Raw genomic sequence first — 11,572 nt, forward strand, 5'->3', positions numbered from 1 at the left:
TACTTTACCGTAGGTGAAACAGGTAGCCAGTGAGAGTTGACTGTATGGTGCTGAGATCTCAAGCCAAGTGCTCTGTGACAACGTAATGGGGTGGGATGTGGGGGAGGTTGGAGGGAGGTTCATGAGGGAAGGGACATACATATATCTGTGGCTGATCCCTGTTGATGTATGGCAGAAACCCACACAATATTGTAAAGCAAGTATCTTCCAATTAAAAATAAATAATTTTTTTTTTTAAACAGAAGTACCACCAAATGTTTGCAAAAACATGGAGCAACCAGGACTCTTACATGTCATTGGCAAGAGTGTAAAATAGCATAACCACTTTGGGAAAAGGCTTGCAATTTTAAAAAATTAAACATATACTTATTCTCTGGCCTAGCAGTTCCAATACTAGGTATTTACCCGAGAGAAACAGCATATATGCCCATCAGCAGACTTGAACAACAATGATCAAAATGGTTTTATTCATAATAGCCAACAATGGGGGAATTCCCCACTGTCCATCAATGGAACAGGTAAACAGTTTTGATATAATGAAATACTGCTCAGCCTCAGAAAGGAAGGAACTACTGATACAAACAACACAGGGAATCTCAAGATTGTCGTGCAGATGTGGGCAGACTGAAAAGTGCCCCTAGACACCCAAGGGAAAATCTCTGAACCTGTGAGCATGTCAGGGCCCTTGGCAAAGACCAGCTGATCTTAAACTGGGCAATTCTCCTGAATTATCCAGGTGGGCCCAGTGTAATCAACCGAGTTTTTAAAAGTCAAAGAGGGAGGCAAAAAACAGTGCTGGGACATGAATGCTAGATTGGCCATGGGTGGATTTGAAGATGGAGGAAGGAGTGGAGTATTGTTACCAAATGTAGGGTTTGGCTGCTCAAAAGCCAATAAACAGGCAAGGATGGTGGAAACGAAAGCTTGCTTCATTTCAGAGGCCAGCAACCTCCTGGGAGGGTGAACTCCTGTCCAAAGGCTTTCTCCCCACCACTGACAGTGGGAAAGAGCTTTTATCAGCAGAGGCAGGGGGCTACATGCAGAAACAGCACATTCATTTCTGGCAGTGGTCTTGAAATTGGTCATCGATTGTCTGATCAACATCGTGTTGGTGGTTTTAAGTACAGTTAATCTGCCTTTACAGGTTCTTCCACTACAGATTTAATGATTTGTTCTCATTTCTCTGAGGCTGGTTCTCAGAATTGTGGCAGCTTATGGACTTTCCTGGTGGCTCAGATGGTAAAGAATCTGCCTGCAATGCAGGAGACCTGGGTTCAATCTCTGGGTTGGGAAGATCCCCTGGAGAAGGGAATGGCAACCCACTCCAGTATTCTTGCCTGGAGAATCCCTGTGGACCAAGGAACCTGTCGGGCTACATACAGTCCACGAGGTCGCAAAGAGTCAGACACAACTGTGTGACTAACACTTTCACTATTACTACTATATGTCCTGGTTGCAACCTGGTCATCGCATAGTTAATTTCTTATACCTGGTAGGGGTTTCAGTATCTGCAAGACAGATCACAGGACATGGCTCAGAATATTAGCTATAGCCCTTGAGAAGGAACTAAAGGTCCTTGACTTTGCTTAATGACTGAACTATTATATTTTGGCCTTGTTTGACTGCTTTTCTTTGCTTTTGCATTTTCTTACTTCTCTGATTAAACTTACTCTCTGACTAATGGTTTTCCACTGACAAAAGGCAGGTGGAGACGGGGTAAGGACCATAGGATCCTGCTTTGTTCGATATTATCATATAATAAATATAGAATTTGGTCTCCATCTTCAGTTCCTGGCTGATAGCTTCCAACACCTGATAACTTCCTAAGTGATTAGAACATTAGCGGCATCTTTTGTCATAATATTTGATTTTTGTCATTGTTTCCTGAAACAGCTTCAAAATAATAAAGGTGACATAGGCTTTTATTCATAACAAACCTCTGAGTTCACATTAATGACGTGACTTTTGGCAAGCCCCCTGATAGGGGTGGAGTCTGGTTGATATGATTACAGGGTTGGAATTTTCAGCCCCACCTCCAACCTACAGGAAGGGGAGGGGCCTGGAGGTTTAGTTAATCACCAATGTCGTCAATGATTTAATGTCAGGCCTACGTAATGAGGCTTCCATAAGAACAGAGGATGGGGTTCAGGGAGCCTCCAGGGTGTTGAACAGAAATGCATCCACATGATGTAGGTTGGTGCTCCCCCCTCCATGGGGACAGAAGTCCCCGTGCTTGGGACTCTCTGGACCCCACCCTCTGTACCTCTTCACCATCTGTGTTACCTTTCATATCCTTGTGCTATAAGTTTTTGTGTTTTGATTTGGTCATGGACACAGGAGTCTTGCAGGCTGCAGCCCATGGAGTCACAAAAGAGATGGACATGACTGGGTGAAGACCCTCCTAGGGATAGCTACGGGGTTTCCCTGGTGGCTCAGTGGTAAGGGATCTGCCTGCGATGCAGGAGACCCAGGTTCGATCCCTGGGTTGGGAAAATCCCCTGGAGAAGGGATAGGCTACCCACTCCAGTCTTCCTGGGCTTCCCTGGTGGCTCAGCTGGTAAAGAATCTGCCTGCAATGCGGGAGACCTGGGTTCAATCCCTGGGTTGGGAAGATTGAGAGATCTGGGTTTGAGCTCTGGGTTGGGAAGATGCCCTGGAGAAGGGAACAGCTACCCACTCCAGTATTCTGGCCTGGAGAGTTCCATGGACTGTATAGTCTATGGGGTCGCAGAGTCGGACACGACTGAGCAGCTTTCACTTTCACTTTAACCAGTGACTGGTGTCCTTACAAGAAGAGAGAAATGCAGACACGGGCACACCGCGGAGGGGCCATCTGAGGACGGCGGCAGAGACCAGGGTGACGCAGCTGCCGGCCAGGAAATGCCCGGAGGAGTAGGAAGCGTCCTCCCCACGGCCTCCAGAAAAGCCACGGCTGTGCCCACAGCCTGACTGTGGACTTCTGGCCTCCGGGCTGGGGGAGGACAAACTGCTGCCCTGTCAGCCACCCTGTCTGTGCTGACTCGCTGCAGCAGCCCCAGGAAAGGAATAAAGCCAGCCCTGTCACCCCCGCTCCCCCTCCGTCCTGCGGGGACCGCCAGACCTGTCGTCCCAGCAGGCGACGAGACGGAGCGACAGACAGCTGGAGCCCAGCTCCGGGCAGGTTCCCGCAGCCTCCCTGCGTCCCCAGCGCTGTGACCAGAGCCCCTCCCCGCGCAGGCAGAGCTGGACATCCGGCCGTGTTTGTTGAGCAGATGACGGGCTGGAAGACAGCCTGTTGCCCAAGGACCAGCCCCATTCTTCTGCAGCGACTCCTGAGTGTCAGCCAGTTTGAGCCGGCATCACCCCCTGTGTGGAGGGAGCAGGGACAGATGGTGGTCCGTGGGGGCCCACGGCGGGTGGGGGGCTGCCGTTCTGGAAAGGCCAGAAGACGTTCCTTCTCTTCCCTGGGCCTGCAGTCCGTTGCACAGGCTTCCAGAGTTGGGACACAGGAGCCATCTCTCGGTCTGTCTTTCCCGAGCAGAGAAGATACGCAGCTTTTTTCCCTCCGCAGCATCTCTGGCTGGTCCTCCCTGAAGACTGAACCGCCCAGAACTGACGGGGGACCTTTGCCAGGTATCAGTCACTGGAAGCAGCTTTGGGTGGATTCACAGACAGACCTGAGCAGACCCTCCAATTTGTTTTTTTCCCATATTTACTTATTTGTTTGGCTGTGTCGGGCCTTAGTTGTGGCATGCGGGATCCAGTTCCATGGCCAGGGATGGAAGCCGGGCCCCTTGCATGGGGAGTGTACAGTCTTAGCCTCTGGACCACTAGCGAAGCCCCAAGTCCCCCAGTTTACTTTTTCCTCCCAGCGTTTAGAGAGCATATGCCAGGTCCATCTCGTGTTTCAGACACGAGAGACATGAGATACTGAAGCCAGAGACTTACCGTCAGACAGGATTTCCCACGCACGCTTGCTGGACGTGGCCCTGCCCTGGCTGTGGCTGATGGGCGTGAGAGGGTCTGTGTCCCTCCCAGCAGAGGCCTGAGAAGAGGCTCTTCCTTTGCTGCCTCTTCCACCCTGACTGTTGCCCACAGGTCTGAACCCGAGTCAGAAGTCAAGGGCAATCTGTGGACTCAAATGCCAGAAGATAGTCACGTCTTTATTTGCAAACTCTACCCAGTCTTTAGCATTTCCTTCAGTTATGAGTACAGGCAAGAAACAGCTGCACCCGGGTGGTGACTTTGTATTAATAGAAACCACATCTGGGGGACTTCTCTGGAGATCCAGTGATTAAGATTCCGTCTTCAAAGGCAAGGAGTGCAGGATTGATTCCTGGTCAGGAAGCTAAGAACCCAGATGCCTTGCAAACTCCAACCCCCTCCAAAAAATAAAAAAAATCATAAAACAGAGACAATATTGTAACAAATTCAATATAGATTTAAAAATGGTCTGCATCAAAAAGAAAATCTTTAAAATAAAAGGAAATTACATTTTCACATTACATACTTTGTTATCCTGTGTGCTTTCAGAGATGTATTTAAAAACATTATTCTGAGAAAAAGCCCGTTCACCAGACCACCAAAAGCGGGCCCATGGCAAAAATAAAAGATGAAGCCCAGCAATAAGGTGAAAGGGGGCCCTCGGAGCCAGCACGTCAGGAGCCTGGCCCCAAGTCACCGCGGGGAACCTGCCCAACAAGTAACACACGGTGCTGGACATCCCGGGAGAGAGGAGCAGACTTGCCGGGGGTGGGGGGAGCCCCTGAAATGCTGGGCGTGTTATTACAGCAGCTAGATCGCCCAGCGAGCGCAGGACACAGCAGACGCGCGCGGGAGCAGATGGGTCTGCAAGCCAGAAGGGCCTGGTTTCCGCCCCCGGGCGGGCGCCCTGCGGTCAGCTCACCTCCCCTGCCCCCAGCGCCGTCCTGCGAGAGAGGCGGCTCTGGGCCAGCCCAGCTCAGGCCGACAGACCGCGCCTCCAGCGGGTCCGCAAAGCTCCGCCCAGCCGACCCTTCTCCCGGTGAGACTCACGGCCCGCGAGGTTAGCTCATCCCCACTCGGGCCTTGGAAACGAGGCCACGGGTCACGTGTGCACTGCATCACAAGGGTTAAGGAGGCGTTGAAATGGCTGTAGAACGACACCCTCTTCTGCAACGCGATGGGGCTCGGAGCGCTGTGTAACCTGCCACTCTCGGCCCACCAGGGCGGGTGGGCGGCCGCCTCCACGCTGGAACGCAGCCACGGCCGGGGAATGCTGAATGCACGGAAACTCGGGGCAGGAGGGCGTGGGGATGGGGGCTCGGGGGAGGACGGGGCCGCCCCCTCGACCACCAGGCCCCCACCTCGTGCCAGACGCAGTCCAAGCCCTTCATCCCTGCCGCGCCCGCCCGTGTCCGCCTCGCAGTGAGGGAAGCGAGTCCGGGACGCGGTGCCGCTGCGATGCGGGCCAGGTTCTCCGTCTCTCCTGGACCCTCACGACCCCGGGCCCCCGGCCTTGGGCTCGTTGCTGCCCTCACCCGCCGGGCCCTGCCTGCGCTGCTGGCTCCACACTGCCTTTTCATCGCCGTCTCGGCGGTTGTGAGTGGACGTGGGTCTGGGTCCTGGATCTAGGCCCCAGTCCTACATCTCCCTGACCGGAGGAGCGTGGGGGCAGAGAGGGGACTGCTGGACCCCCTGGGAAGGCTGGAGTGGGGTCACTCAGGCTGTGAGACCGCCCTGCTCCGGGTCCCCGGCTGGTGCATCCCCTGAAACCTCGCTTCTCACTTGCCACCGAGCGGAGTCATCACCCGGGACGCTGTGAAGATGCAGACTCAGACCGGCAGGTCTACGTGGGGCCCGAGACTCTGCATTTCTAACCAGAGCGAGGCCCACCCTGGAGCGACAGGACCTCCAGGAGCTGTTTTCACATCCTTTAATGGGAGACGAGCGCTCTGCCCTGCTCCCCCCGGGGCTGCTCGGAGGCCCCGGCGTGTAACAGCGGCAGGAAACACGAAGTCACAAAGCGCTCACACGCCTCAGTGATTTGCTGCTGGAGGGCACGTCTGGGTCCCTGCCGTCAGCCCCCCGAGGAGTCAGAGAGGAGATATCAGCCCTGAGAGGCTGACAGCAGGGACTGGCTGGCCGCCAGGGAGGAAAATATGCAGACAGCAGGAGCTGGAGGGGAAGACGCACCCGCGAGACAAAACTCCCAGCTGACGGATCCTTCGTAAGCGCCCCACAGGGCGAGTCGGGCACCAGAATTCCGCCGGTTCAGGGCCCGGGGGCTAGACGATGCTGGTGAGTCTCGGGTGAGCCACTTGGCCGGGGGGTGAGCCGCTCGGCTGGGGTGAAATTTAAGGTTGAAACAGCTGTGTCACTTGGGGTCCCTCCCTTGCTCCTTGAAGGATGTTGGAGCCCCTGAACACCTGCTCACAGGTCCCAGCTGAGAAAGCAATGCCTAGAGTTGGCCAGGCCTCCTGGTCTACCCAGCCACGTGGCTCAGAGTGACCACACAGCCGGCGGACAGCAGCAAGGGCAGGACCTAGGGCCCGGTGGAAGGACACAGGGGCGTTCAGTGTGCTGACTGTCTGGGGGGGAAATGCCACATTCTAGGCTCAGCCCGGCTAGACGTGGGTGTTGACCTCGGGTCACAGTTCCCCACACCGAGATGAAAACGCCTGGCTCATGGCTCTGAGTTTCCAAGTCCTGGTGCCTCCTCCCTCTGCTCCAGCCTCGGCTGGGGGAGGCCCCAGGCTGAGCCGGGTTTCCATGGAGGTGACCGGCTCAGAGCGCTTGGCTCTGGACGCCTGTGAGAGCACCTTTCATAAGGCCCGCTGCAGAGAGGTAAGGACGCCCGGTGGCCCTGACCTCCTGAGAGTCTTTGGGGAGGTTTGGAGAGAGATTGGATTCTGTTCTGTTCTAGAAGCCACAGGGTTGGGCCGGGGGACTCTCTTCTGAAGGAATGAGATGGAGTGTGAATGCAGAGAGACGTCCGGGTGGCGGGGAGACATCGCTGTGGCCGGGGACAGCCCCCGGGGGCCTCCGCCTCACGTGGGAGCTGTTAGGTGTCGCCTCCTCGGAGGAGCAGGAAGATGGAGGGGCTGGGTTTCTGCTGCTCACCTGTGTCTGCAGCCCTGGGCGCATGGGCCCTCACCCAAACAGGCCGCTCCGTGAACCACTGTTGAATAAATGAATTAACAAGTGAAGACCACACTGGGTGGGAAGCAGAGTTTTGCAGAAGATGGGGTGACAGACTGTCCCCGGGAAAGTATCCATCACCATAAACAATGCGCCCACAGCCCACACGTCACGGAAGCGTAGAACACCCACGTGTACCCCACACACATCTCCCGCTGAGTTCGTGTGTTCTCTTCTTTAGGACAGACGGGACACTGGTAAGATAACTTTCAACCAGGAATCAACTAGGCATCCCAGCAACTCTCAGCTCCACGGATTCTGGAAGGAACTTTCCCACGGCCACTCGGTCATTCCAACAGAAGAAGTCGTGGCCCCGGACACCAGCCCGCCCACGGTCACACTCTCTCCCCCTGCCCCGCCGGCTCCTTGAACGGCTCAGATCCCCTGCCGTGGACAGCATCCACCCCAGCACTGGGTCCAGCCCCGCCTGGCCCGAGCCTCCCGAACCCCCAGGCCTGGGCCTCCCGTCTCTCCCCTCATCACCTCACCTCTGTGTCACCGGGTCCCCGAGAGGCCACCAGCCCCCACCTCCAGCCGGGCATCCCGCCACCCAGCCATCTCTGCAGCCTGTGTCCGGAAGGACGGCAAGCTCTGATGTTGGAAACCTGGCTTGGATGACACCACTCTCTGCTGAAACCCCAGGACCGGCCGCATCCAATCAAGGCCTCTGGTCTCCACGCCGAGCCCCTGCTCACGCCTCTCACCCCACCCGCGGTGACGTCCTCTCTCCCCGAGCGTGTCCTACTCTGTGATGTTGCTCCCACCTCTCAGCCGGTCGCGGAGGCCCCACCTTGCTTCTCCGGCACCCTCCCAACCAGCTCACACGCCGGCCGGCTCTGGTTTCCCCTTGCTCATCGTCTGAACCATGGAGGGCGTTTCTCACCCACTGCCTGCGCAGCTCGGACATTTCTCCTGAATGCTCTATTCACCCAAACACGTATTAAGCTCCTGGAAGTCTGGGACCGTGCCTTATTTTTCCTTGTACCCTTTCCAGTCCCTTAAGACGACAGCCTACTAAATTATTTTATCATGAGGATACTATGAAACATTCCCTGGATGTATCAGGACAAAAATATCATTAATTCTATAGATAAAGGGTAAAAGAGGCAGATCACAGGTCTCTCTGCAGTTAGTAAAAGATTCTGAATGGATAACACCATTGCCGGTTAAGGTGCACACAGACGTCTAGATGAGGCCTGTTTGCTTGGAACCTCCCCTGCGTCATTTGTCTGGTGGTTCAACACGGAGCCCCAAGCAGCTCCCCCAGGATGTTGGGGTGCCCCGGGTGGAGAAGCGCAGGCACGGGGCCTCTCTCCACACCCACCCCTTGCCCACTGAGTGGCCCAGAGGGTCTTGGCGGTGGGGAGGACACTGGAGTCAAGGATGGTCTGGGTGGCGGGCTGGCCACAGCCTTGCGGGGCCTCTGGCGTGTTGCAGGTTCCCTGTTTTCCCTCTCAAGACTCACAAATACAGCAGTTCCTCCTCCGACCGGCATCTCACGGGGGCAAAACCATCAGAAGGTGACACCCAGTGGACACTGGCGTCCCTTGTGCGGAAATATAGAATTTTTCATTCCCAGAAATTTTCCCTGGGCCCCCTGCTCACGGGCGCTCCTGTGGTCCACCAGAGAGGGGACAGGGGAGGCTTGAAAACCAACTCTGCCTGCTGCCCGACACTGTCAGGGGAGACAACGCCGGCTGAGACGTGCGTGGGGGGTGTGGACCTTCCCTGACACACAGAGACGCCCTTGGCTGGACTCGCTGCGGGCTTCGCCGGCCGGCCTGAGCGCATCTGAGGCAGAGCTGTACGCGCGGCAATGGGCGCTCTCTCCTGGCAGATCAAGGGCCTTTCTCTCCCTCCTGCTCTCCCAGAAGGGCCCACCTGCTCCTCCAGCCTTCCCTGGACCCCGAACCGATTTCCGCCCGCCTCCTCGGGCGGCAAGCTGCCTCTCACACAGGCTTCCAGAGCCGCGTCTGTCCAGCCCGAGGAGGCCCAGCTCACAGAAGCGCCCTGGTCCCGCCGGCTGCATCAGCACCAAGGCAGGAGGTGCGGCAACACACGCTATTTATAAAGGTGTTATCACAGCTTCACAGAACCCCCGACTAGAGACGCCCTCCCACCCACAGGAAGGGGTGCTCCGTGGCCTCAGAGAGGCCTCACTGACCGCAGCTGTGTCGCTGGGCTGGACCTCAGCTCACAGGGGACACACCTGAGCCCCTCAGCCAAGGTGGGGACCCATCCTCTGGGCAGGTGCACACGGCGGGTAACTGGGATAGAACTACTGAGCGTCCCGTTAGAACACTTTTGTTGCTGAATATACATCATCCTCTTCCATCTTATGCTCACATTTTGTGTCTCCCATAAGAATTTCAGTACAAAAACATGCACATGCATGGACGGCATAGACTGTAAAACTGCACTCCGATGCTTTCCAAGGTGGTAAGACTTCCCTCCCTCTTGTTCCCCGCTCTTCCCTCTGAAGTGCTGGGGATCCAGTGATGAGGACTTGTGGGGGGGGGGGGGGACGGGAGGACCACCAAGGCCCAGCCTGGGGTGCCGGTGCTCGTGTTGGGGCAGCGTCAGGGTCAGGAGGTGGAGTGATCATACAAGAAAGATGCTGAGGGTCACGGGATCCAGATTTGTGGACATCAGAGAAAGTTACAAATATGGAGAAGGGGAAAGCCGCTGTAAGCTCTCCAGCATTCGACTGGAATCAGAACTGTCAGTGTGAACTTATAATTTGCAATACATACGGATCAATATTGAAGCTGAAACTCCAATACTTTGGCCACCGGATGCAAAGAGCCGACTCATTTGAAAAGACCCTGATGCTGGGAAAGATTGAAGGCGGGAGGAGAAGGGGACGACAGAGGATGAGATGGTTGGATGGCATCACTGACTCGATGGACGTGAGTTTGGGTGAACTCCTGGAGTTGGTGATGGACAGGGAGGCCTGGCGTGCTGCAGTCCATGGGGTCGCAAAGAGTTGGACATGACTGAGCGGCTGAACTGAACTGAACTGGATCAATACAGAAACACGCACAGGTGTCAATGGTAGAGAGGTACTTTTTCTTTGGAGATGAGGCTGGTTCCAGCGTTGGAAAGCGTGACTTGACCTTTTGTCACATGAGGCTCAGGGCAAAGGGGCCATGTGGAGGACAGAGCCCAGCCAACAGTGTGGCGACTGAGCTGGGCCCCAGATCAAACTCCAGCTGCCTTTTCAGTTACTCAAGCTTATGAACTCCCTTCATTTCAAAGAGAGTTTCCAATTTTTGGTGGTGTTGTTAATTGTAATTGTAAGGGCCATAACTGATAAGCATACATGCATATCATGCTTTTGTGATGGTACATGTTTGTATTTATGTTGTTGAGCCATGAATGAAACAAACACCTATAAACGTGACCACGGATTACTGACACACTTGAGAACTAAGATTTTCCTGCTTTGATAATATTCTACACCTCAGATCTCACACCTGCAGTAGATGCACCCCACTGTCCCCCACACCCCCACATCACTGGGTTTCTAGGTGTCCTAGACTAGATCCTCAGTTACAGCAGCATTAAGTTATGTTCATCAACTTAAATGGAGCGCCCACTCAGGGAGATGCATAGCGCTCTGGATGTGTGGGTGCCGAGTCGCTCAGTCGTGTCCAACTCTTGCGGCCCCACGGACGATAGCCCGCCAGGCTCCTCTGTCCATGAGGTTTCCCAGGCAAGAACACTGGAGTGGGTTGCCATTTCCTACTCCAGGGGATCTTCCCGACCCAGGGGTTGAACCCTCGTTTCTTTTCACCTTCTGCATTGGCAGGCAGGTTCTATACCACTGAGCCACCTGGGAAACCCATCCTGGATGGGACACTCGAATATTTCTTGATGTGGCAATTTTCAGTCTGAGAAAAACAATTCAGGTGGTGTTCAAGTCTCTGATTGAGGGGGTACCATACACCCGAGTATGGGGAGCGTGGTGAGGATGGGCTGAATTTCCGCTCTCCACTGCTAGGTGGCCACTGATGAACGTGGTCGTCTTTGATTCACTGCTGTCTTTCCCGGATTCTTGGACTTACTGAATACCTACCAGCCCAAGCAGCTGTCAGCTCACCCTGGCTGCAGGAGGACCTCACATCTCCTGGGGCTGGGGGGCTGGAGCAGACGTATCCCAGTAACCATATCACCATGGCAGCAGGAGGAGCTCCCATCTCTGGGGAGGGGGGTGGGGGGCCGGATGCACCCCAGCAGCCAGGAGAGCAGAATAGGTGGTGACTGGACCCCCCGACCCGCTGGTCGACATCTTTGCTGGTAAAAATGAGTCTGTATTACTCTGTGGACTCAACATCAAAAATGAGTAGGAAAAGTTACTGCTAACTTTTCTCCATAAAAAAGGGATTGTGAACGTCTGACAGCTGCGCAGGTA

The 11,572-nt window shown here is 55.1% G+C and overlaps 1 non-coding gene across 1 annotated transcript; it reads left to right on the forward strand.

Annotated features, from left to right (window-relative positions):
• Positions 1–2,421: 2,421 nt before the first annotated feature.
• Positions 2,422–2,492, forward strand: TRNAR-GCG. Its single transcript has one exon. It is a non-coding gene; the product is annotated as a tRNA-Arg (tRNA).
• Positions 2,493–11,572: the final 9,080 nt, after the last annotated feature.

The sequence above is a fragment of the Cervus elaphus genome, chromosome 26 (assembly GCF_910594005.1).
Source record: "Cervus elaphus chromosome 26, mCerEla1.1, whole genome shotgun sequence".
NCBI lineage: Eukaryota > Metazoa > Chordata > Mammalia > Artiodactyla > Cervidae > Cervus > Cervus elaphus.